General features: G+C 47.2%; 1 long non-coding RNA gene across 1 annotated transcript in view; it reads left to right on the top strand.

The window, feature by feature from the left end:
- Nucleotides 1-19864, top strand: part of LOC138473783 (uncharacterized) — a 239027-nt gene extending 219163 nt beyond the window's left edge. The window contains exon 2 of the long non-coding RNA XR_011268914.1: nucleotides 19509-19864. This is a non-coding gene — a long non-coding RNA (uncharacterized lncRNA). The remainder of the gene's footprint in view (nucleotides 1-19508) is intronic.
- Nucleotides 19865-25622: the final 5758 nt, after the last annotated feature.

Below are 25622 nucleotides of genomic sequence, written 5' to 3' on the forward strand. Positions count from 1 at the left end.
TGATCAGCACAATGTCTTTAAAGTAGTGCTTGGTATTATCCGGAATCCTAGCATAAGCCTATGCGACTTTAGGCTCCCAGGAAACCAGGGACACTAAAACTACCTCAGCCTCTATCCCGCTGGGAAATGAGTCTGAGGAGAAGGATGCTCCTGTAATCTCTTCTTCCTCATAGGAGGAGAAGGCCAGATTAGCGGAGTGGACCCCAAAGGTCTAACCTTACAACGGGGATCCCCCTTCACGTGGTCAGTTGCTCCACAAGCAAAACAAGATCCATTGGGTCTGTTTACATAGGGAGGCTTATTGTAACCAGAGTTCTGTTTCGGAGGCTGTCCTCCACTACCCTGTGAGTTCTCTTGTGTCTTACCCTTATTTTTCTTGTTGTGGCCCTTATGAGAAGAAGATTTAGCAGATTCTCCACCCTCCATATCTTTGGGCTTTTTCCCTTCCTCCTGCTTACCAGGATGAGTTTTGTCCTTATGGGACACTCGATGTGACACCCATAAGTCTGCTGCAATGGCCAGCTTCTTAGGATCTATCTCCTTCGAATCGGCCAAATGCTGCTTAAGCTCCGGGGAAGAAGAAGCAAAAATGTGTTCCAGCATGACAAGATTTATCATGCCTTCGAAGGTAGAAACCTTATAACCTTCGACCCAGCCAGTTAAGTTTTTCAAGGATTCAGTGACATAAGATACCCAAGTACCACCTTCCTTTTTCTTATACTCTCTGAAACGTTTCAAATATTGGGCCGGAGTCTTCCCAAACTTTAAAATGAGAGTTTGCTTTAACATTGCGAAATCAGCTCGCTCAGCCTTCGACATTTCCATAATGGCACTATAGCCAGAATGGGGCAGTCTGCTGAGTAACCAGGCAATCTTATCAGCATTGTCAACTTGTTGAACTTCGCATGCATGCTCAAACGCATTCAGCCAGTCCATAATGTCATTCCTTTCTTCATACACACTGAGCAGATCTTTCGGAAACCGTGGATGAGAGGAAGCCCCAGACCCATGTCCAGGACCCTTGGACCCATTTGCAAACTGAAGCTTGGCCAGTTCCAACTGGTGATCCCTGTCTTTCTGTTTTTCTGCCTGTTCGATTTTTAGTTTGGCTATGCTGAATTCAAGCTCCTGCTGCCTAAACCGCAGCTCTTGCTTCTTGAATTCAAGCATAGCCTCCCCATCAACACTGGCAGAGGAAACATTAGACATCTTGTCCTCCCTGTCCTCGTGGTCGCGATGGATCAGTGCGGCGGCAGAACCGTTGGTTCTACCAGTGAGAGCAGCCCCACCACCTTCCGCACTGTCCTCAGAAGTTATAGCGTCAAGCTGCGCTTCTTGCCACGCCACGATTCTTTGGATCATTTCCAATTTCGTGCCTTGAGAGGAAACACCTCTCTCCGCACACATCTTCTTCAATGTTTCTGATTTGGAAGCATTTAAAGTTAACAAGGTATTTGTTTCCATACTGTTAGATAGGACTATGGCCTTTTTAAAGTTATACTACAACAATTCACTACGTGTCCTGGTTGGAATAACCTGAAATGCCCTAGTTCGTGCGCAACACTGGATACCTTCAGTCGTATCCCACCGCTGTACACCAATTTGTTAAGACGGATTTCTGAACTCTGTCCTGGTGGCGCAGAAGTTCAGAAGGCCAACCTAATTACTTGGAACAGGGTAACCTCTGGACGAGCCAGACCAATCAAGGTAGCGATCGCGGCGGTCAAGACTAGGTCTCAAGAGGGGTGAGGGTGACTGAAAGCCCGCAATGAGCACACAAAGCAAGATCACTTACAAACTACTCCAAACAGTTGTTATATCAAAAATATATTCACATTTATTCTAAGGCCTTTAAAACAATGACCGTAGCGAGAAAATCACAATATAACGATATTAAACCAACACATACCATACCAATACAATATATATACAAATACGACAGTCGCAAGCGTTAGGTGCACAAAATGTGTAGTCCACCTGCAAGGGAAGGAAAACAGGCAGTGCGATACAATGCTTTAGACTCAGTTCGCCTTCAGAGGCACCTAACTAGATGGAAGTCCGAGCCCTGCGAAGAGTGGAGCCTTGTGCTCAAAGTACCTGCACGCGCTGGTGCCAACGGGCAAAAGGAGAAGCTCTTCGAAGGAAGTCAGGCAGTTCAGTTCAGTGCACAAATGAAGGAGAACAAGTTCCGCGACTCAAGCGCAGCCTCCACTGTGGGCAGAAGCAGAGCGCGAGTACAGCAAAAGGGTGCTGTTTTACACAGCGGGGAAAAGCAATGGGCTCCTGCAGGAGGGCGACCAGATCCTAGCTAAACTACTCACTGGTCCCCGATGCAAGCAGACCCAGGCTTCTCCGCGTCAGTTTCAGCAGCTGGCAGGTTCAGAAGAGCAGGGAACGCCTCGTCGTCGTGTTGAGTGAAAAGACGTCCCAATCGAAGAAACCTGCACAGTTTTGTCACCACACCAGGGCAACGGAGCGGCCGTGTGTATCTGAGCCAAATGTACACTACTCACTTCCGACCTGGGAACGCCAAGTGTACGAAGCGTGTGAGAGTGACAAGGACTCGAAATACAACACAACCTGGCGGCGGTTACAGAGCAAGACTCCCGTGTAAGCTGGTCAGTCAACTGGATGGCCCAGAGACGCTTCCGAAGGTTTACTGGCAGGAGATGATGAAGATGCCGAGAATAGCTGTTCCCGCTATTCCAAGGGACGAAGCACCAGTACAGGCCTTCTGGTTCGATCAAAGGTGAAAAGGGTTTCACCAGGCGACAGCAGTGCAGAGCAGAAGTCCTTCAGCGGGTCACCAGCGATTCCTCGGTCCAGCCTCTTGTTTGCAGGATACTTGGCTCCTGTATTCCTTCGTTCGTGAGAACTCAGGAGATCGACATGGTAGTGGTGTTTCCAGCCCCCTCTTATCCACGGTTCCCTTCGCGCCAAAACGGAGGGGACCCAATGGGAGATCCGCTCATCAACACTCACACCCATTCGTGGACCAATCACGGACCACGGTGGTCCCAGGCATTCACACCACCCTAGACTCTCTGGCACCCAGGATGTGTATTGGGACCAGACATCCCAGCCCACATCCTGGAGGCACACAAAAGACATGTAGAAGCCCGCGAAAGCATCTGTGTTTCGCGGGAAAGTACATGCCCAAATAAGGAAGGCCCCGGGTCGGCTCGACCTGGGGAAGGTGAAGGGAGCAAGACGGTCAGCGGACAGGACAAAGGAGCCTCGTGGTCTGGCCATTTTGGGAGCCAGGCCACCATTTTGGGTTAAGCGCAGAAAACACGCTTAGAACGCCAAAAGGAGCTCAAAATACAAAGAAACGATCGCTGCCACCATTCCCGTCCCTGAATCACTTGCACCGATCAGATACAATCCTAAACGAGTATCTAGGGCCTGTAGAAGGCTAGAGACCCAAGAGAGCTGTAACTTAGCTTACAGTGCCCTCTTGTGTCATGTTGCACTAAAGCCGCAACATGATAAAAGAAACTACGGGAAACAGCGTTCCCCGGTACTGACTGTCTTAAGGGCATGTCAGTTTCCCCGTAAGAAAGGAGCGAAAGCCCAGAGGAGTGCGGCAGAAGGCTGCACTTCTCTGGCAAAGTCAAGAACAAGGTGAAAAACAACAGCAAAAAGTTTAGGGGTTGCCACATGGAAGGAAAATTACCTACAATTACGAAATCTTTCCTAACACTGTTCGACTGGGACAGGCAATTATGGCAGTTTCCGACAATGCCATTCTGTCATGATGCCCGCTCCCGGGGAGCCGGTTCAAGCCCTGCGTCCCCGAAAGCGGACATCCAGTCCCCAAGGAAGGACCCAGCAACCCCTTATAGGGGCCCCTTGGACAGTGTCCTGGCGCCTATGGCGCCAGGCTCATAAAATACATCAGTCCTGGCGTCATAGGCGCCAGGCTCATTATGGGAGTGCTTGGGTGCACTTACCTGATGCAGACCATGCTGCAGGATCCCGGCCTCCTTGAGGCCTGAAAGGAACTACTTTACCTGTGGGACTAATTTACCATCTGGGCGTGGTCGGGGAAGGATACATACCTGATTGGAGGAAGGATACATACCTGGAACTTCTTCCAAGGCTATTTAAACCCCACCCGAACAGCCACACGTGCTTCGTGTTGTTCTGCATCTAGCAGCTGGACGCTCACCATGTCTGCTCCTGCATCCTGACTTCTGCCACGCCTGCCAGCATCCTGGATCACCTGCAAAGGAAGAGAAGAAGAGAACAGAAGAAGGAAAAGTCCTTACCTGCTAAAACCGCATCCCGGAGACATCTCGCCGACAATCCTGAAAAGGAAGACTTGTATTTAAAAGCTCATTGCATCGATCGCTGCAGCGCCGCATTCCACTCACCTTTACAGGGCGCCTCCATGTTCAGCAGCGATCATCCGGATTCGCAGTCACACCCCAGCGCCTAGGGAGAAAAAGACCAGAACAAAAGGTGAGAGAGAGAAGGGAATAAGGAAAGCTAAATCTCCATGTTAAGACTTACCTGTTGATTCATTCCCTCTCCATTTCGGGTCCGCGCCGCATCCTGGCATTTCCGGAACCCCGGCCCCTAAGGGGAAAAAGAAACATCAGCGTTAATGAGCGAATGAAAAGACAATACCAAAAAACGCTCATTAAAGACTTACCTGATTTCTACAAGGATTTCACCTCTCATCTCGGGTTGGTGCCTGTTCCCTGGCATTCCGTACCCCTGCCCCTATGGGGAAAAAGACACTAGCATTAGTACATTAATGCATGGACACAAGGGGAACCTCTTATCAAAAAACTTACCTGGAAGCCAAGCAAGTTTGGTTCTCACCAATCCGAAAATCCAGTGAAGTAACTGGATACCAACGCGCCCCTGCATCAGAAGCAGGATGGAGAGCTCGTCCTTCCAGACCCTAAGGTGAGACGCTACGAGGAATCACAGAAGGGTTTCGAGGAGGGTGAGAGGGGAAAGTGGGAGGCCGATTGCATTACCCCGCAGACAGTTAATCCCCTATTTTCGCCTACAGAAGGATACTTCTGCGAGCCAGACAAGCCAGATTTGGGGGCCCGGTCCAGTCCGTCTTCCGAACCCTGCGCATCACCTCAGAAGAGGTCACAGCAGCGCGAACCAGGCCAGCGCCTCCGTCGGAGTCAGGTGAGCGTTACACATTCAGATAAGCATCAGCTCCCTAGCCGTTTACAAAACTGATGAAACCAGTAGCAGCAGCGATCAGGGAGAAAAGAATACAGATCATCATCTACCTAGATGATATCCTGCTAATGGCAAGCAGCAAAGACATATTTCGCTACCAGACCAACTGGGTAGCGAAGCTCTTAGCCTCACTAGGCTTCCTAGTGAACCGAGAGAACTCGGAGATGATACCAGCGAAGAGGACAGAGTTCCTAGGCTTTATCATAGATACCAGGACAGCGACCCTGGAGCTACTGAACAGGAAGATTCGAGACATAAAAAGGGAAATAAGGAACTGCCTCAGCAGACCAGTCACATCACTACGAACGATCGCACAGATTGTAGGCCTGTTAGAGGCATCAATCCAAGTGATATTTACAGGACCCCTGCATTATCGGGCACTACAGAGGCTGAAAATAAGACACCTACAGCAGGGCCTCAGATACTACCAGCTAGTGCCGCTGGACCAAGAGTCCAGAACAGAGCTGGAGTGGTGGCTTCAGAACATGGAGCCATGGAACGGCAGAGCCATTTTTGGGGACCGTCCAGACATAGTAATAGAATCAGATGCCAGCAGAGCAGGATGGGGAGCCCAGTGTGGGAAACTCCAAACAGGAGCCAGATGGAGCTCAGGGGAACTCAAACGGCACATAAACTGCGTAGAACTATTAGCCGGCTCTTTCCCGATCAAAGCCTTCACAAAGGACAAAGTGAATTTATGTATCCTACTGAAGATGGACAACATCTCAGTGGTCAGATACTTAAATCACTTAGGTGGAACGAAGTCCAGGTTATTAGCAGAGATAGCCAAGGACTTTTGGCACTCCTGCCTGGAGTCAGGAACTGCAGTAATAGCAGAATATTTACCAGGTGCTCAGAATGTAGTGGCGGACTGGAACTCCACACATCTGACAGACTCCAGCGATTGGATGCTGGACAGAGCAATCTTTCGGCAGATAGAAGACTCTGGGGGCCAGTTCACACAGATCTATTTTTGTCCAGACTGAACACACAGAAGAACAGATATTTCAGTTGGAGGGTGGACCCAGCGGCAGCAGGGACGGATGCCTTCCTACAAGATTGGAGAGAAGAGACACTATACGCCTTTCCTCCATTCATAATGATAAGTAGAGCTTTAACGAAAGTGCGCAGAGAAGCAGCAAATCTGATAATAGTAGTTCCGATATGGAAGTCGCAAGTATGGTTTCCAGCACTTATGGAGCTAATATCAGACTATCCGAGAATGTTTCCCGGTCCGGAATGCAGTGATTCTGTGGCGACGGTAATAAAGTTTCCACGTCCGCAAGGTTGCGGAAAGATCGGCCGATTACGTGCTGTCGGTCGCGCGCTCCTCACGGACACGGAACCGGTGTCACCGTCACCACGGAAACACCCAAGGAAATGGACACAGCAGCGCCACAAGTAGTGTAAAAACCATGTCCGCCGCCGTCGTCACGGAGACGGAAGCGGAAATACCATGATTGCGAAAACCAGAAACAGAGAGGCGGCCATCATATAAAGCACAATCCACTGCCATCCAGAGTCAGCACAAGCTAAATCTACACAGTGAGAAGGCAAAAAGGACCACCAGCATCCCTGCCAGGATTCCTGCCCAGAGGCAACGCAAACAGCGCTTTAGTGAGGCGGAGCTCACTGTATTAGTCGACCATATAGTGCAGTATGCTGAGATTCTGTTTAGTGCAGACCAACGGCGTGCTACACAGCAGCGCAGGAAGGAAGAGTGGGCGGAAGCTGCACGCAAGTGCACCACTGTGGGCATGACTACGAGGAGTGTCAAGAACTGCCACAAGAGGTGGGACGACCTCAGACTGAGAGTGCGGAACCTGATCTCAACACACCGGCAACGCAGCAGTGGGACAGGTGGAGGGCCCCCTTCCCCACTGAGGCTGCAAACATGGGAGGAGCGTTGCAGCAGTGTCCTCCACCTTGAGGCCATCCATGGGATCAGGGATGCTGAGGCAGGAGCGAGCCCACCTGCAGATGCTGGTAAGTGCACAAATATGAATGCCATATGAGTACATGTTGAGGCCAGGAGTGTCCCAAAGGACCCATTAACAGCCCCCAGCCAGTGCATGAGTGCCCCAAAGGACCCATTAACACCCCCCCCCAGCCAGTGCATGAGTGCCCCAACGGACCCATTAACACCCCCCAGCCAGTGAATGAGTGCCCCAAAGGACCCATTAACACCCCCCCAGCCAGTGCATGAGTGCCCCAAAGGACCCATTAACACCCCCCCAGCCAGTGCATGAGTGTCCCAAAGGACCCATTAACACCCCCCCAGCCAGTGCATGAGTGCCCCAAAGGACACAATCATGATCCAGATGACGATCCACATGGCTACAATACATGACCGTCGACAAGCATATGCGTGTAAATGCAACTGTTCACTGATCAACCTGTCTGATGCATGTGATGCACCCATCAGGCACCACCACACAACTAATTGCATGCCCTCTGTGTCCCCACAGCCATATCAAGTGACACCGCACAACAGCCCAGGCAATCGGCTCCTGCACGTGTGCAAGCCAGCGCCCCTGCCCAGGAGGATGCTGCCAGCAGTTCTGCAACTCTGCCCCCAATAGCATCTGGTACACATGTGCCGGCCACCAGTACCACCATCTCCACCATCTCCACGCTGCCTGCTGCAACACAGGTTCCACGGGCACCCATCATGCCTACACAACCCACCCCAGAAAGTATCTGCACTGCAGAGGAGGCAGCAGGTAGCGACAACAGTGCCTCAGCACTGCAGTCTGATTTAGGGCCACAGGGGGAGGTGCCCAACCTGGATGACTTGGCATCTTTCCATGTCCTGCAGTTCAGCCCCACATCACTCTGCAGTCCAATGAGGTCACCTACCCCCTCAATGGCTGAGCTCAATGCCCGCATGCAGCGGATGGAGGAGCAGCAGGCTACCCTCGCCCAGCTGGTGGAAAGGCAGCTTGAGGAATCCAGGCTGCAAAGGGAGAGCTACAGCACATCTGTGCGTCGGCTCTCAAGGTCAATTTGACGCTTCGCCACCACAATAGTGACCCTGGCACGCCATGTGCGGGAGGGCAATAACAACACAGTCCATGTTGCTTGCCCACCAGGCATATCTTGCACATTTGCCACCAATTCCAGCAACAGTGCCATCCACTAGTACCACCCCATCCAGCTCCACCTCTGCCAGTCCACAGAGGTGCTCAAGTCGCCTAACAGGGCCCTCGGGCAAGGATGCACAAGCGCCGAAGCACGCACGCAAATGATGGCATGTGTGTTTGGCACTGCAGGACACATGGGGACTAGAAGGGTGTAAGGGGGTGGGTACGTTTGGGTGGTGGGGGAGGTCCATTAGGGGGTTAGTGTATTGGGGCCTGGTTGCGGGTGGGTACGTTTGGATGGTGGGGGAGGTCCATTTGGGGGTTAGTGTATTGGGGCCTGGTTGGGGGTGGGTACGTTTAGGTACTGGGTGGGCACGGGTGTACAGCTTCCCTAACCATTGCACCTCCTTCCCTGTTGTAATGTTGAGTATATCATCATTGAAAAAACATTCATGAGTGGACATCCATTTAATTTGCAGTAAATCAATGTATTTACTGGCATCGTCATATCCATGCAATGCTGTTAATGTGCAGTCTCTGAAAAGTAAATGCGAATAAGCGCATCCCGTGCTCGTTGTCCATCTACTGCACCCCCAGGAGGAGGTGGAGCCATCCCATCCCCATCCCCACCCCCATCCCCATCCCCGTCTCCATCCCCATCTCCATCCCCATCTTCATCCTCTGCGTCTGGGGGCATCGGAATGTTCCTGCGCAGGCACAGATTGTCCAGCATGGCACAAACGAGCGTAATTTTACCCGTCTTCACTGGGCTGTACAGCAGTGTTCCGCCAGATCTGCTGAAACAATAGAACCAGGCCTTCAGTATTCCAAATGTCCTCTCAATCATGCCACGTGTGCGGACGTGTGCCCTGTTGTACGCCTCTTCATGCCTGTTCCTTGGCCTCCGTACAGGCGTCATCAGCCATGGTGTGAGTGCATATGCAGCATCACCTACATGGGATGTAGATGTGGGGGACATGTCAGTGTTTGTTGTATCATGTCTTCATTAGATGCAGTGCAATATTGTGTCATTGTTCATTCATGCAAATGTGGCATGCAGTGGTTGACTGGTGGGTGATTACCATTCCTTGTTCATTGTAGTGGACGTTGGCATCTGGACATTGACCAATGCATTGGTGTGCATGTGTACTTTTCCCTGCGGGTGACATTGGTTGGTAAGTATGGCATTGTGCAGTGATGTGCACACATGGCAGAGTCAATCAGTCGACTGTGATGATGTTGCCGATGCAGGATGTCTCATGTGCAGGCATCATGTGCATTGGGAGGGCAGTGTTGCATATTGTGGGTGGAGGTATGCAGTGGCTCCAGGTGTATGGGCCAGTCGTAGTATTGGCTGTGTGTGTCATGTGGCAGGGTGTGTACGGGCACACTGTGGCAACCTGTCATGTGTTGCTTTGTGATGTTTGGGTTGTGCTGTCTATTCAGTGGATGGGTGGGGGGGTGATGCATGTGCAGTCGCAGCAGCCCCCTCACATTGGTCATTGCCTTAGACACACACACCCTTTCCACAGGGCCGGGGCATTGGCAGCTGTACTCACCCAATAGCCATGTGCTTTGTCCAGCATAGAGTTCCATGTACCGTGGCAATGTCGAATTCTGCAGTACCATTGAGTCATGTGTTGAGCCCGGGAAACGTGAGCAGCAATGTGTTATCACTTGTGCGGCATCACATACCATCTGTACATTCAGTGAGTGGCACAGTTTCCTATTGCGGAACACCATCTCGATAGCACGTGGTACTGTCAGCTCGATGTGGATGCAGTCGACTGCACCTATGCAATTTGGCATGCCTGCAATGGCATGGAAGGCCAACTTGGTGGCAATGACCTTGGGAAGGGTACGGGGGAGGGCGATCTGTTCAGACACATGGTGCAACAGGGCATCCAGTACCTGTACCAAGATTTTAGAGAAACAGGGTTGTGATAGTCCGTTCAGCTCACCAACTGTGTGTTGATAGGTTCCGGTGCCAAGGAAATGCAGTACCGACACAACCTTGAGGAGGGTGGGATGGCGGTGGGGATGTCAATGTGGCTGCTGATGTCGTCCTCTACCATGGTGGTGATGTACAGGATTGTTGGATGGTCCAGCCGGTATAATGTGTGGATCTGTCCTGGGGTAAGGTTCCAGGGTGAAGCCCTGATGCGTGGTATTGCAGGCTGCCTGCGGGGTGGTGCCGGCTGGACAATGGGGTTTGCCATGGGTACAGGGTTAGCTAGTTGCCGCCTGCGCCTCCTACGCCTCCTCCTCTGCACCATTACTGCCATCATGTGCAGTGCTGCCTGTTGGTTGAGTAGGCCCGGTCCCAATGCTACTAGAGCTGCTGCCTGCATAGTTCTGTTTGGACTTGGCCTGGGTGTGGCCCTTTTGTAGGCTCCCAGTGGCCTGCTGGGACCAGCTGGGCTCATTTGGTGCACCTGTGGCCTGATTCAGGTCACCAGGCACTGTTTAACGTCATGTTCGTGGTGGCGGCGATACCGCCACCATGGTCACGGTTTCAGCGCCATTTTTGTGGCAGTGTTTCCATGTCCATGCTACTTGTGATGCTTGTAGTGTTTAGTATTGCCGGTAACGGAGGGGTTTCCATGCAGGCGAAGTTTATGGGTGCTTTCACTCCGCGGTGACGGTTTATGGGGGTGCTATTTCTGGGTCCGTAGGTCATAATTTGGCGATCGCAGAAACGGTGCCGGTATTGTTATACCGGCAGCGTTAAGTCCGGACCGTAGTACTTGTAACAAGGCTCTATGTCTCTAGCAGGTATAGACATGGCAAAATTTGGAGCACACTCAGTGTGAGGTGCAATGGCATCGAAGGCACTGAGACAGGGGGCTACGTTGCAAGATATATTGAAAGCAGCTGAATGGGCGAGTGATAATACGTTCATAATGTTTTACTTTAAACCGATTAACTGTCAAGGTTCCAGTGGATGCCCCTTTGGATAATCATAGATTGAGTTCGCATAAGAACAAACTGTCTAGAAGCCCCAGTGGAGTAAACAATCTTCGTTTCAAATCGAGGTTGTCAGTAAAGCCTCGAAGCCGGTGCCTGGATCAGTAAACTCCTTAGGCGTCCTAATGCCGGTGGGTATAGCAAAACAAGACATTGGGCCTCATTACGACCCACGGGCTAATGGGTTAACGGCGCAGTAAAAGGTTGCGGCGCCGTTAACCTATTAGCGCCTAATTACGAGGTCCTTTTGCGGGACCCGACCTTAACGGCTGGTGTAGACCAGCCGTTAAAGTAGGGACCCGCAAAGGGACCTTGGTGCTAATTACGGTGCCGCAATTTGCGGCACCGTACTCAGCGCCTTCCCCATTCCCATTATGCCCTATGGGGCAAAAATGGGAATGGGGAAGGGCCATGGAGGAAGGGGGAATTACTGCCCCGCCAACCTTGTAATGGGGTGGTAATTCCCCCTTTCTCCATGGCGGAGTCGGTAACTTACCGCCCTGGACCATGGTGCTAATAGCACCATGGTCTTCCGCCAGGGTCGTAATGAGGTCCATTGTGTTTCCAGGACTGCCATTCCATTCTCATCGCTTCTGCAGCATCCATCCAGGTCACTCATTTGGCAAGCACAAAACTATTTGGTTCTTACTTTCTTCTTGCTATTCCGTACTCCTGGTGATAGTTACTTTTCTTGTTTTCAGGGTACTCACCAATCTAACTTGGAACTATTCAGTCCCAGTCTGATTTTCTTGCTTGTGAGTATCAGTTCAGCATCTTGCTTAGGAGAACCCGTTGCCTTAAACCACATGTTAATATCTGGTTAATTGTTCTTGCAGCCAGCTGTTGAAGTACCAGGGTGTACCATAGTTCGGGCAGTACTCACCTCAATCTGTCCTTTTGTACACTAGAGGGGTATATTGTCAGAAAGACCAAATTGCAGCACGACGTGTCAAGCCACCACTACTGAAGTTAGCCCTTGTGTCCTAACATATTCAGAAGCCTCTAAAAAGCAAAAAATGGAAGAAGCCACTGATCATTTGGCGGCTCTATCCAAAGTGGTGGCTGACTTCAGGGCTGACATGACAGCTGCACATGATGAAACTCAACGTCGTATTAATGAGTTACATGCTGGCTTGCAGTCAGGAGCTGGAGCATCTAGTCCTGGAGTGGATTAAACTTCAGGAAGGGCTCAATCGAGAACTGAGTCAAGTCCAGTTTACATGGCAACACAGTTTCCATTGGCTCCTCCTGAGAGGTTCCTAGGGGATCCTAAAACCTTTCCAACGTTCATTAATCAGTGCCATTTACATTTCTTGTGTAGGCCTGTCTAATCTTGGGGGTACTGCTGCAGTGTGTGCTAATCCCCTGCTGGAACAGAGTAGGCCATTATTCTATGATTGTGAGTCTCTGATTACGGCTATGGCCTGTGTTTTTGATACCAGATATAAAACACAGGCAACGGACCTGGAATTGCTTTCTTTACAACAGAAAGACAAATCCTTTTTGGAGTACTTGGCTAAGTTTAATCAGCTAGTTGCAGAAACAGATTGGCCCGACGAAAAGAAAGCTGCTTTGTTTTATAAAGCTCTTTCGGAAGGCTTAAAGGATGTTTTAGCAACCGTACCTGTTGTTCCTAGTGGTTTCCCAGAGCTGGTTCATCTTGTGTTGCAAATTGATGCCCGTAAGGCTGAACAGAAGGGTGAACAAAGACCACCCTAACCGTTCCGACAGCGGTAACTCCTGTTTCAACCTCTGAACCAATGCAGATTGGTGCCATTCGAGGTCCACTCACTCCTTCAGAAAGGGAGGTTCGAAGGGCCAATCATTTATGCTTCTATTGTGGTTCGACAGGACATTTTTTGATACTTTGTCCCAAGAAACCTAAGAAGGCGGGAAACGCCAAAGCTCGACAATAGACGGGGTCCCTTTGTCGAGTCAAGTAGTCATGGACCCCAGATCCTCGGTTCCTTTTTCAGTCTTGGCTACCTTGTCTTCCTCCCCTGAGACAACCTGGTCTGTTGAACCCATGCTTGATTCAGGTGCAATTGGAAATTACGTGGATGCATAATTTGTACGTGATCATTCCATTCCATTGATTCCCAAGAAAACACCAGAATTAGTTAATGCAGTGGAGGGTACATCTCTGATTTCCGGTTTGGTGACAGAACAAACCATTGACCTTGTGTTATCAATTGGTGACAGTCATTCAGAGATCATCCAGTTCGATGTCATATCTGCTCCTCAACTTAAGCTGATTCTGGGGTTACCATGGTTAATGAAACACAATCCTTCCATCGATTGGATGTCACGTTCAGTTAAGTTTACCTCGGAAAAATGTCAGAAGTCTTTTCATGCAGCTATGGTTGGATTTGGGAATCCTAGTTCCATGCTCCTGGATTCAGCTTTTACGATTGGGGCAATTACTACAGCGCTCCTTCTGAAAGAATATGATTCTTTTAAGGACGTGTTTAATAAGAAGGTGGCAGAAAAAACTACCTCCGCATCATCCTTATGATTGCCCGATTGAACTACTGGCAGAGGCCCGTATTCCTTCTGGAAGAATCTATTCGCTTACGCAAAAGGAGGATGTAGTGTTAAAGAGTACTTAGATCAAGCACTCCGGATGGGGTTCATTCGTCCCTCCAGGTCTCCAGCAGCATACCACTTTTCTTTGTACCTAAGAAAGAGGGAGACTTATGCCCCTGTATCGATTATAGAGAAGTGACAGTTCGGAATCAGTATCCGATTCCTCTGATATCTGTTTTATTGGATCAACGATTTTCTTCTAAGTTTTTTACCAAACTTGATTTAAGGGGGGCCTATAATCTGGTGCGAATCAGAGAAGGTGATGAATGGAAAACAGCTTTCAAGACTAAGTATGGTCTATTCGAGTACTTGGTTATGCCATTCGGCCTTTGTATTGCCCCAGCTACATTCCAGTATTTCATGAACGATGTGCTCAAGGACTTACTGGACCAGTTCATGGTTGTCTATCTTGATGACATTCTCATTTATACCTTTACCTACAAGGAACACATCCAGCATGTCTCCACCGTTTTACAGAGATTGTGTGAAAACAGCCTCTATGCCAAATTGGAGAAGTGTGTCTTTCATGTTGACCAGGTGGAATTCTTAGGTTACGATATCACCAGTGAGAGGGTTAAGATGAGCAATAATAAGGTTAAAGTGATCTTGGACTGGCCTGTCCTAAACAATGTAAAGTCCCTTCAGTCCTTTTTAGGGTTTGCAAATTTCTACAGGCGTTTCATACACTCGTTTTCGGCTATCGCAGCCCCCTTGACTGCCTTAACCAGTTCCAAAACTCGCTTTGTATGGTATGATCAAGCCCAGGAAGCCTTTGAAACACTAAAGTCCACGTTTACCTCAGCCCCAGTCCTACAGCATCCGGATCAAAAACGTCCATGTATTGTTGAGCCTGATGCCTCGGATCTGGCTGTGGGAGCTATTCTGTCCCAGAGGTGTGAAGACTCTGGTCTTCTCCATCCTGTGGCTTATCATTCCAGGAAACGTACTAAGTATGATATGAATTACACTATCACTGAACGTGAACTCCTGGCAATATGTGATGCATTCCTGGTATGGAGACACCATCTGTTGGGCACTATTGCACGTGTACAGGTCTTCACCGACCACCAAAATCTTCTTGCTCTTAAATCAGTACGCTGTACCACCGCTCGCCACGCACGGTGGCATGAATTCTTTTCAATGTACAACTTCCAGATCACTTACCGTCCCGGCAAGCTGCATTCTAAGGCAGATGCTTTATCAAGATTTAATGGAGGAGGTCAGACGCCTCTTCGGGAAGGAACTGTGTTAAAACCATCGTTTGTCATTTGTTCCTGTACCATTGATTCTTCTTTGAAGGGAATGATTGAATCCTTGATGGCGACTAGTCCTCCTGAACTCCATGACCATGATATGGAAGTCGTCATTTCCATGCCTTATGTACAAGGACGGTTGTATCTCCCTACTTCAGAAACCTATGTGTTGGCTCTCCAGTGGTGTCAGGATGCTTTAATGGCTGCACATCCATGGAGACGCAAGACGCTTGAACGGTTAAAACGGTGGGCGTTCTGGCCTACGATGGGTAAAGATGTCTTGGATTACATAATAAATTGCGCTATTTGTGCTCAGTGCAAAGGTACGGTGTCCAAACCGATGGGATTAATTCATCCTATGCCTGTTCCTACAAAACCCTGGCTAATGATCTCAATGGACTTTGTGGTCGAATTACCGCATGTCAGGGGTTGTGATACCATATGGGTGGTCGTTGACTACTTTTCTATGATGGCCTTGTATGTACCCTGCCAGGGTATACCTTCTGCTCCGGTCCTAGCTGAATTGTTCTTGCAGAATGTGTTCCGTCGTTTTGGGCTACCTGAAATCATCATCACAGATCATGGATCGCAGTTTACCTCCTGTTTCTGGCGCCATTTAGTCACTGCCTTGGGTATAGATGCACGATATTCTACGGCCTATCATCCTGAAACAGATGGGCAAACAGAAAGGGCGAATGCCACTATGGAACAATTCTTACGTTGTCTGATTGCTCAGCATCAAGAGTCATGGTTAAATGTTTTGGGGGCGGCAGAATATGTGTACAATAATTCAGTGCATTCGTCTACAGGTACTTCCCCATTCTTTGCCCTTTATGGCCTCCATCCTCGGTCGATTCCTGAGGATGTAATACCTACCACTGGCAATCCGGCAGCTCAGGCTTGCATACGTGACTTCATTTCCCTGAGGGAAACGGTCTTTGACCATTTGGAGGCCACGCAACAGCAAGTTAAACAATATGCTGACAAACATCAGAGACCTGCTCCTGATTATCAACCTGGAATGCCGGTCTGGTTGACTTCCAAGAACCTCCATTTGCCTGGCCGAAGATGTTTGATACCTCGTTTTATGGGGCCTTTCCCGATTAAGGAAGTGATCAACCCTTTGGTGGTTCGCTTAGAATTGCCTTCCCAATGGAAGATACATCCTGTTTTTCATGTTTCCCTTCTGAGGCCATGTCGCGCAGGTACTCGCCTCTCCTCTCGTCCGGCACCAGTGATGGTCGAGGGTGTGGAGGAGTACGTAGTCAAGGCTATTCTGGATACTAAGATGGTACGTGGGGTTCGTCATTTCCTCATTGATTGGGAAGGTTATGGTCCGGCACCAGTGATGGGAACCCGAGTCGAATGTACATGCTCCTCTTCTCTTGTCCAGGTTCTTGGCTGCTCGCTCCGTGGATGCATCTTTGGGGGAGGAAACTGTCAGGGTTCCATTGGATGCCCCTTTGGATAATCATAGATTGAGCTCGCACAAGAAGAAACTGTTTAGAAGCCCCAGTGGAGTTGTCACAAAAGTCGGTAAAATCCTCTTCTTCGCAAGACAACTCAGTTTCACCCCCTTCCCCCTACTCCTCACCTTCCACCTTCTTCTTGGATTTCCCTTTCTTGTGGCTTGTAGGTCTCTCCTTTTTTTTAATGAAGATATGGACGTCCTCGGAAGGATGCCACTGTGTCACCGTAAAAGGTGTAACAGGGGTAACCCCTCCAGGAATGCCAAATAGGGGAAAAAGCCGAATGCACAAAAAACCCCTCCGATACTTCCTTCAAGGGAATGAAGAACAGGTTCAAGTGGTTGGCTCTGTTGAGAATGGAGATTCGGGGCAATAGGATTACCCACAGAATGGTTGAAGTACAATCCAAAGATGGTTGAAGTTTCTAGAATAGATGGCGAAGACAATCCGATAAACAGGCAGGGTTCTGGTACACAGCTGACAGGTAGGTACAAGGGCTAGGCAGAGGCAATCCGTGAGACAAGCAGCGTTCGGGAACACAGCTGACAGAAAGGTACCAAGGGCTAAGCAGAGGCAATCCGTATGGCAGGCAGAGGTCTGATACACAGCAGGTAGGAAAGGAACAGGGTAGGAATACTCAAACGAGGTAAGACAAGGATACTGAGTAAACAGGCAAGGAAGTGGGGAAAAGGAACAGAAAGAAAAGAGAAGGGAAGGCAAAAAGTAATCGAGGGAGAAGTACACTAAGAGAGCGACGGCAACACAGGAAGAAACCCGGAAACGTTGCAACGCGTTCGCAACCAGGAAGTGATGACTTAAATACTTCCGGTTACGTACGCGTGCAACAACTAGAACGGTGCAGGCGGAAAGGAAGAACGTGATGGGAAACGCTATGGCGGACCGTAACGCCAGCGATTCCAAACTTGCCACTCCTGCCTGGATGTGACAGGAGTAAACAATCTTCGTTTCAAACCGAGGTTGTCAGTAAAGCCTCGATGATGTGGTGTGTCGTTTCTTGCGCGTCCTTTCACAGAACGCTATGGGTTGCCATGGAAACGCTGGCGGCCGTTGTATTCGTGTAGGTACTCAGGCCCACGGCGCTGTCTTCTGCGTGCGGTCAGCTGACCTGTTTATAAGCCTTGCCCCGCGCACGTCGGTGCTTCTGAATTTGTCGTTTTTCAAAGCTACGAACCTTGTACCTTGTCTTCTTGGCTCTTTGAACCCCCGGCATGCCTTGACTTTCCTTGCTTCCTTCTTGTCATTGCCTTCGAACTTCTTGCATTACTTGACCCGGAACGTCCACGGCCTGCTTTCGTCTCATCCCTCAAAGTCTTACCTGATCATACCAGACCCGGAACGCCCACGGACTGCATTTGTCTAATCCCTCAAATTTTACCTGCTCATACCAGACTCGGAACGACCACGGACTGCATACGCTTCATACCTCAAGTCTTACCTGCTCATACCAGACTCGGAACGACCACGGACTGCATTCGCTTCGTCCCTCAAGTCTTACCTGCTCATACCAGACCCAGAACGTCCACGGACTGCATTCATCTAATCCCTCAAATCTTACCTGCTCATCATCAAATTCGGAACGTCCACCGACTGCATATGCCTCATTCCTCAGGTCTTACCCGTTCATTGTCAAATCCGGAACTTCTACGGACTGCATACATATCATTCCTCAAGTCTTACCTGTGTCATATCTACACTTTGGAACTTTTCAAAGACACTACTGAACATATGACGCTCGCGCATCGGCGCAAGGATCAAAGGACATTGGTGCATCAACGCAAGGATCAAAGGACCTCAGCGCAACAGTGCCTGGATCAATAAACTCCTTAGGTGTCCTTGTGCCGGCGGGTATAGGAAAACAAGACATTGGGCTTCATTACACGGTAGGCGGAGAACCATGGTGCTATTAGCGCCATGGTTCATGCCGGTAAAATACCGGCACCGTCTTGGTGGAAAGGGGAATTACCGCCCCATTCCAAGGTTGGCAGGGCGGTAATTCCCCCTTCCACCATTGCCCTTCCCCATTCCCATTTTTGCCCCAGCTCCACTGGTCCCTTTGCGGGTTGGTTTTTAACGCCTGCAAAAAGCAGGCGTTAAATTCCCCAACCCGCAAAGGGACCTTGTAGTAAGGCGGTAAGGATTTACCGGTACCGGTAAAATACCGGTACCGGTAAACCCTTACCGCCTACCGTGTAATGAGGCCCATTGTGTTTCCAGGACTGCCATTCTATTCTCATCGCTTCTGCAGCATCCATCCAGGTCACTCATTTGGTAAGCAAAAAACGATTTGGGTTCTTACATTCTTCTTGCTATTCCGTTCTCCTGGTGATAGTTACTTTTCTTGTTTTCAGGGTACTCACCAATCTAACTTGGAACTATTCAGTCCCAGTCTGATTTTCTTGCTTGTGAGTATCAGTTCAGCATCTTGCTTAGGAGAACCCGTTGCCTTAAACCACATGTTAATATCTGGTAAATTTTTCTTGCAGCCAGCTGTTGAAGTACCAGGGTGTACCATATTTCGGGCAGTACTCACCTCAATCTGTCCTTTTGTACACTTGAGGGGTATATTGTCAGAAAGACCAAATTGCAGCACGACTTGTCAAGCCACCACTACTGAAGTTGACCGTGGTGCCCTAACATTAACACACTAGCAGAAGCTATGGTAAGAAACTTTGAACAAGCATAATGCTCGCCTGCGTCTTGACATATAATGAAGATTCCCCCTGCTAATAGCGCAGGGAGCTCTTGATTCTATTAAAGACAAGGAGGCGAGCATTACTTTCCCGCCCTAGATACACCAGAGAGACTAAAGGATAATAGAGAAATGTACTGTGATATGTATCAGAATAATTAACAGGATTCCCTCTCAGAATAGGGTGTGTATCCGCTGCCCTAACATGTACTGTTATTTCCGTCTTTAGGAGACGATCAGAAGAACAGCTAAAGACATATAAGAGAAGAACGGTACACGTTGATCAAGATCGCAAGTTAGAATGCGAGGGATCGTCTCAGCAGAGCTCTACAGTTCAGAGACTTTGTGGAACAAGTTGACCGTTCAGTCATGGTTACGATTGCAGTTGGATGCAGTCAAAGAAAAGGAGGTTACAGGAAGTGGAAGGACTAGGTCACATGACCTGGACACTGGGGATAGGGACCTAGGACTGATGGGAAATTAAGTTTTTGAAAAAGAAAAATGTTATTTCAATGAAAGGATTGAACATTTGTTTTAATGTGTTGAAACTGCTGGAGAGTAATAAAATAAGAAGATCAAACATAACGCTTGCCTCCTTGTCTTTAATAGAATCAAGAGCTCCCTGCGCTATTAGCAGGGGGAATCTTCATTCCTGCAGACATTGTGCAGCCAGTGCTAGACAATGCCTCTCAAAAGAGAGAAGATAAAGCAGTCCCAGGACAGGCTCCAGAAAGAACAGCACAGGGTGCTAACAGCATAGCAAATACAGCAATACTAACTTTAAAGACAACTGAAACAAATGACTGCGACTGCAAAGCCTAAGTGTGTCACAGCTCAGCACAAAATGAGTTTCAAAAGCAAGGACAGATTCACCAAGCCGACCTTTTGCATTTCTCCTCACACTGAGCAGTTGTAATATCACCTCAGATGACAATGTGGCAGCATTATTCAGGCTCTGCTGTTGCTAATCATGGCACTTTCATTACGGGGTGTTCTCACTGCGAACCAATCAAACAATTAATGTACGTATCGAAAATCGGATCTTAGTAAATGATGAAGGACCGACCCTTTCATCCAAATCGGTAATGCAAATCAATGGTTAGTGTTGTGTAAGTGTTACACAAATAAACCTTCATTGATTACACATTAAATGAAAGTGAAATTGAATTTAATATTTGTGATTCTGCACGCTGTGATGCTTGGTTCAATAGTGCGCGTCAATAAAGCGACTACAGGAGGTATGTTTTCATCTATATGAGTGCAATGTTACAAGGCCTAATCATGAAGGTGGAATTTCAATACTGGCAATCCTAACTGGCGTCTTTGGTATGAACCAATAGTACACCTTCTAACCCACGTCAGAAGAAACAAATAGTTGTTTTAAAACTTGTAATGGTCGGTTCAGGGCACATTTAGTGGTAAATAATATACGAGTAGAATGATAACTAAGCGACAAAATCTGTCCTCATTTGCAACGCCTTTTGCGCAGATGTCTGACAGTTTAGCCATGTTTATGTTTTACAACACAAGTAATGGGCCTCACGTTCAGTCCTTGCAATCAATGAGTGTACCATTGGACAATGTATTGTTTTTCATCCACTCTCTTTTCTCTCCACACCATTTTGTCAAGCTTGTTAGAGGCAAATATATACTGAGTGTCAGAGTGTTACAGCTAAGAACCTTGGAGCCAACCACTACTTTTTCGAGCTTTACAAAATGGTTGATTTTGGGTTAAGCTTTCCGCCTAATTTAATATCATGTAGAAGTGTGTGCAGTCTGGCTGATATACAGCTACATCCTTGGGTGTCTTAGGGTCCAATATTGCAGAAACTTATATTATCATAAGAAAGAGGCAGGCGGTGACAGTGGCAAGCTGAGATGACAACAAAGCGCATCATGTATGTCTATTGCATAATTGGAGGTGATGTTTTTCATTAAATCTAATAGTTCTGATTAATTGATTTACATTAGTTGTAAGGAATGTGTGTATCCATGGCAAAACTATGATGTATATTGTTATTAGTTGCTGAAATAGTTCGATTGAAAAGAGTTTCAAGATAAATAAGCACTTGTGTCGCTTTCAACATCCCAGGACCATAAATACAGAAGAGACTGGGCTTTCCATTTCCTGTTTCCCTTAACTTTGCTTCCTTAGGTAGGCTTTCATATGCAATGCATGATGTCTGCAGTGCACTATGCATCATGTATGGTGATGCAACTCATGTGTGCAAGCATGCAGGCCCAACATGCAGTGCGCTGGCACCAGTGTACAGGGAACTAATATGCGTAAAGCAAGATTTGTTTAGAGTGTACATATATGATGTGGTGTATTTTAACGTAATTTATATTAATAGAAAAAAAATGTTGTAAAGGATTTGCTCCTTTTACATGTAGGAGTAGTAACGTCAAACAAAATCTCACAGAATCCGTTGAAAATTCAACATAGTACATACGGCCAATTGTATCTGCTCCTTGTTGTCTTGGATTCCACTTACAGGTTTTGGACACAAATATGTAATGTTGAGAGATGTCAGAGTAATACAATTCACATGCAGCATGATTCGAAGTAGACATGAGATCATAAAATAAAGTAAATTGAAGTCAAATAAAGGTTAAAATGTACATGAAATATATTATTGATACAATAATACATACCAAGAAATATTACAATGAATAATACACCATACATAAGTACATTGATAAGGTAATTTATTTTGTTCGAGAAATAGTGCTTAATCACATTAATTGCTGTTTATGTGTTTTTTTTAATGTATATATTTTCTTAGTGTATGCAACTTGAAATATGCTGTTAAAGTGCTATCCCTGTCTTGGGCCTTTTCTGCAGGTAGTTGTATGTTAGCATTGTTGTTTGCCTTCCCTCTAACAGTGATAACAGGTGAAGCGTCAGGACAGATTCGGGCAAACATACATCTGACCTCTTAGAATGGCATATGAGGAAACACAAAGCTTGTAGGTGTTTGGTTATTTATCCACCCATTGACTGTCCATGGCCATGGTAATCCTTATGGTCATTCCCACCTACTTCCAGCCCCTCCTGATCCAAAACACATCCTCCTGGGATCTGTTTGAGCCACCTTTATCAAGCCTTAGCATCTTTTGTTGTGATGGAAGTGCCTGCCAGTGTTTTTTCAAAGCAGTCTTCTGAAAGTTAATGACTTAATTAATTAAAGCTGCAAATGTGCCAATAGTGTAATACACATGTTTTTACCTGGTCTGCCTTCAGCTAGTTGATTTATAAGCACTATGCATGTCCTTCACTGAAGTCCTGTTAAAAATAAGCATTGGCAAAGCCAACAGTTTTAGCTTGTGTATAAGTATTAGGCATTTGCCAGGCACAGCTATTACTGCCCCGGTATGCATAACATTTTGCAGCTGTTACCTGGCAAAACATTTCCAATGTCTACATAGCCACAACTGTTGGCATTGCCAATTATTGTTTTATTTTCTTATTGGGCCACCCAGAGCTGTCACCTTCCACACAGCGGACTCTTAGATTTGTTTTCTGTCTTGACAGCCTCTTTGTGCCCTGCAATAATGGCCATTTGCCTGTGCGTTGCCTATGCCACGTTTGTCTGCCCTCCGTCTCAGCACCAGTTGTCTCTAGACTGCCTGCTGCCGCAAGCCCATGCAAACAAAGTGAGCATTGGAAATGGGAAAATAACTGTTCTTTTGAGACCAAACTGGCATTTACTAGGGCCAGACCAGCACATCTGCTCATTATGCAAGACCAAACTGGCATTTACTAGGGCCAGACCAGTTACACTTTCACATCTGCTCATTATACAAGGACCTGCCCAGGAAAATCAGATAGAGGGACTCAGACAATGATTGTAGGGACCCTCACCCCCCACCCCTAAATTGTGTCCAGCTCCACCTATTCTTCTAAATTGGCTGAACACTAAAACCTTTGTGTGACAGCCGTTTTCTCATTGGAGGGCTGTGTTAGGCCAGCTCATGAGCGAATGGATATATCTAGAGGAGAGCAAACAGCTTCATAAATTCTGCTGGAATGTCTGCAGGTTACCTGATGCTGGAGAGTTTACCCACAATTCTGTGGTGCTGAAACTATGGCACCAGGTTTGGCCATCATGGTTGAGTTTAGTGTTCCATACCATTAACTCAGGTTTTCATTTTTGGCTGCTCGGCATCTTTTCTAGGCTGTCTCCTCACTGGTTTAGCTTAATGAGGGTCGGGGAGATGTGGTAGAATTTACGGCGTTCTTTGATGAGTGGTCTACGAGTTAGACATAAAAACGACATTAGTAGCATAATGGCTAATAGAAAGGGACATTGAGCTATTAATGCAGTGAAACAGGCTGCACTACTGGTGAAGCCAATACTAAGTTACAGCTGCCCTCAGCCTACTCCACAAAACCAATGTAGAGTGATATAATGAACCTACATCCGAAATGGGGCCTGCTAATACTGCCAAACATTTTGCCAGGACTGCCAGGACATTTTTATCTGTGAACGTGCAAAACACTCAAAAAGATAAGAAACATCTCATGTTTCCTCTGGAGGTATTTGAGGTACACCTGGTAATCTATCTCATACACCCTTTTGCTGTTTTTAAAACCTAATGGTTCTTCATACTTACTACTGACATTGAAGGATTTGTCTCAGCATTTGCTAGATTTTCCTTACACATTTTGCAGACATTTGCTTTTTGTTAGGAAGGTTTTCCTTTGCCCGGTTTTCAGGGTGTGAGAAAGACCGACTTGCTACCACATGGTAAAAAGTTTTCCCTCAAGTCTACCTGACTCTTATAATGGTAAACAGGGTGGCACATCCAAATCTAACTAGGGCATGGTAGTTAAAGGTATATTATAACATTTTATAAAAAATCGACAAGGGAATGTCCACCAAATATACTAGCTAAAATATATTTGGCCCTTATTCATGTATTACTTGCGGCGAAAAAATGGGATTTGTGTGCCATTCTGCCCGCAAATCCCCATTTGTTAATCATTTATTAATCAGGGTAATTTGTATCTACTTTTCAGGCAACATTCTTAATAAATGTTAGAGGTAAGTAACTTTGTAAAATTGAGTTTGATCAGGGTCTTTTGTTTGCGACCATACCAGCTGGAGTCACCTGGAGAGTTTGGGGTCAGCAGGAGCATCTGAGCACTTGGATTGACCAATTTAGCGTTAAAAATATCCTAACACCAAGTTTATTCTAACAAAAATAAAATCCACTCACAGTGTCCAATATTAGTGTCTCAAAGACAATTGATCTACCCATGAAGTTATAAGAAAGCACATTTGTAAATAGTTTTAAAAGTGAACGTTCACCAGTGACATAGACAACCTTCTATTTGGCACTGAAGAATTTGGTGATGAAAAGGAGGACTTCCACACCAGGAGGTCGACTAGAGATGATGCAGTGACAGAGACAAGGTGACCCGAGGCAGGCTATGGTGCGTCTGCCCAATAGCTGACATTGCAGCTCTGGTTAGCTGGAGATATCTCATGTCTTCCAGAAGTGCATGTCAGGTAAGCCTGGGTTTCCTCAGTGTCCAGTGGTGTTCGATGAAAGTTTGTTTTGTAACAGTAGGTCTCTGGCTCTACCAGTTGCCTCAACTCTGACTGTCAGTGGCCTTGCTGCTTGTGTTGGGCTGTGCATGGTCAAGCAGCAAGCCTAAAAGTTATGCTAGTATGAGATATTAGTATACACAAACTCTATACGTAGAATGATTAACGGCGTGCCTTCCATAGGTATACATTCACTTAGAATCCTTTCAATTTGACAAACTTTATTTTGATAGAACACTTTTGCGCCCAATAATGGAATAATAAACATTTGTATTGGGTTTTTTAATGGAGCAGTAATTTGTATTGCTCATTAATCTATATGAATATGAATACTTTGTCTTCATTTATTTCTGTTGTCTTAGTTATATCCTCTATTACTCAGGGTAAATATAGATAAAGTATCCAAAGCAATAGAAATTAGTGGTCTTTTAAAAAAGAAATGACAAGTCAAGTGCTTATCAATTGATTACAAGAGAGCAAAAGCACTCCACAAACTTAAAGTTTGTCAAGCAGTAAGGCATTTTGCATTTGCTTTTGCATTGTATTGTAATAGAGCGCTTTTTGCCAAAGCACTAGTACAGTTTCAATCATAGAATGATACATAAACATGCACATTTAACCACAACAAGACATGTGACATTACATAAGTTATCGAGAGGAGGCAGACAAAGAGAGAAAATGGTATCTAAGGGATGAATGGATGATAGCAAGAGAAGAAGCAGAACACACTTGAAGATGCAGTGCATTCCAGTGATTTAAGGCAAGCAAGGAACATGCCAGAAAACTGG

The sequence above is a fragment of the Ambystoma mexicanum genome, chromosome 8 (genome assembly GCF_040938575.1).
Source record: "Ambystoma mexicanum isolate Mex_15411 chromosome 8, UKY_AmexF1_1, whole genome shotgun sequence".
Lineage (NCBI taxonomy): Eukaryota > Metazoa > Chordata > Amphibia > Caudata > Ambystomatidae > Ambystoma > Ambystoma mexicanum.